We start from the raw sequence: 2,133 nt of genomic DNA, 5'->3' as shown, positions 1-2,133 counted from the left end.
TGTTATATGTAAGATATGTTTTAAAATTATAAATAAAAGAAGATGAGGAATCTAACACATCATCTGATTTTAATCATGCTAAAGAGAAACAGTTAATATATAAGACAAAACATTTTGAATTAAGAGAAAATGAACTCACTTTTTAAATGAGGAGCCTATTTAAAAAATAAAATTGCTTGAAAAATAAATATGCAATGATAACTATTTATATATAAAATGTATTTATAGTACATGTACAAATTTAATTTAACAATATAATGTCATAAATATAATTAATTTGTAGAGAGAAATGATCTAAACACTCATGCAAGTAATTGAAATCCATAAGAAGCTCTGCAAGAAATAAAAACATTTAGGGAAGATAGTTAAACAACTAATATTTGGCAAGATACTGCGATCATGATATTGTCTTTACACACCAACATTAGAAGGTTAGTTTAATCATAGTTGGATCATTTGATGTGAGAAATTTACAAGAGAAGAAAAACTCATTGAAAAAATACAATAGTTAGAACCAATTAACCTAAAACTGACATGTAAAATCCAAAGAGAAAGCAACTTGCAATCATTTTATATGTCTCAAATGCAATACAATTATTTGATGTACAATTTTTAGCTTGGCATGTTCAAATAGGAATAAAAATAAATCAAAATAATTTAATTTTTGAATAGTCATTCAAAAAAAATTGATGCTCTACAAAATGAAATTATTATGCAAACAATGATAATCACACCTAACAACTCTTACAGTTTGGATACAAAACAATAATTTACAATTCAAATTAAAAAAAAAACAATCTTCCAAAGATGTTAAAAAAAAAAAATATTTTTAAAAAATTTATAGAGGTCATCAACAAACAAGTTTTAGATACCCGATATGGGCCCAAGTGTGCCTTAGACCTCTTCGGCTAAGAGCTAAAGACTAAGGAGCATCCATGCTACCAAATTCTCCCAAGCATGAACTCGAACTCATCCCTTATGATTTTTTTGAGCCCTACACCTAGCAAGACTTGATCTTTTGTTTTTGTGAGCTGTTCAACTTCACCACTATACCAAAGGCCCATTGACAATCTTTAATACTTTAAACATATGACACAATTATATTATCACTGTAACAAAGTGATCCGAGTTATATTTATGAATTTTTTGTGCTAACTTTTAAAAGAACTGGAGAATTTTAAGGAAATAAATAAGGTAACTTGGTAAAAGAGGTGGAGAATTTGTAGAGAACAAATAAGGTAACTTGCTAAATATTAAAATTATGACAACAAGAAAAAATAGAAAGAAATTTAAAGGAAGTAAAAAGAAACAGAATAACATTAATAAAATTATAAAATAATTAGAAAGTCGTTAAAGAATTTTTTTGAGACTTTATAAGCCTATCAAATTACATATTAGTATTAATTATTTTATTAAAAATTTGCACTTACTTTAATTAAAATAAAGAAATTTTTCAATATTATAAAAAAATTGAAATCTCTTTGTTATGTTGTCTATATAGACAAGCAACTAATCCTATTATTAAACAATTCTATTGTTTTTTGCAATATATATATATATATATATATATATATATATATATATATATATATATATAGTTTTCCTATTAGTTAGTTCCAATTTTATTAGGGGTAAAATTAATTTTTCTACACAAAATATTCATGAAATAAATATTAGAATCTTTCTCAAACTTCTGGTATTATCTATTAGTCTGCCAAGTCTTTGTCCAGTGCCTTCTAGAGCTCATGTGTCACGTGACAATAACTTTTGTATCCAATTTGTCCTAGTTCATCATGAGCACCTTGAAGCAGAAGTTCTTAAGCCTGATGTGATTTTCTTCATGAAAATCTCCTTGAAGCAAAATTTCTTGAGCTTTGTGTGATTTTATTCGTCAAAATCTGCATAATTTACCTCATTTGCATAGAAACTAGGCAACAAAATCCATTTTCTGGTCTAGGGATCAAATCTGTCCAAAAAAAAAAGAATCTTGAGGAAATCTCTAGGTGTCTATTGATATCCTATTATAATATAAAATTAATCTTTGAAAGTTAATCTTTGACATTCATGTTCACACCTACAAAATTAATATTTGACATGAACTTGTGGAGAAGAATTTCCCATTCATTCTAGTGC

The 2,133-nt window shown here is 26.3% G+C and overlaps 1 pseudogene; it reads left to right on the top strand.

Annotated features, from left to right (window-relative positions):
- The first annotated feature begins 1,818 nt into the window (after positions 1 to 1,818).
- LOC149577354 (small nucleolar RNA SNORD36) lies at positions 1,819 to 1,888 on the top strand (annotated as a pseudogene).
- The last annotated feature ends 245 nt before the right edge of the window (positions 1,889 to 2,133 follow it).

Source organism: Cupressus sempervirens, chromosome 1, assembly GCF_028749045.1.
Source record: "Cupressus sempervirens isolate cs-2001-9-10 chromosome 1, ASM2874904v1, whole genome shotgun sequence".
NCBI lineage: Eukaryota > Viridiplantae > Streptophyta > Pinopsida > Cupressales > Cupressaceae > Cupressus > Cupressus sempervirens.
Note: the sequence above shows the minus strand (reverse complement) of the source record. Positions and strands in the feature narration are given on the sequence as shown.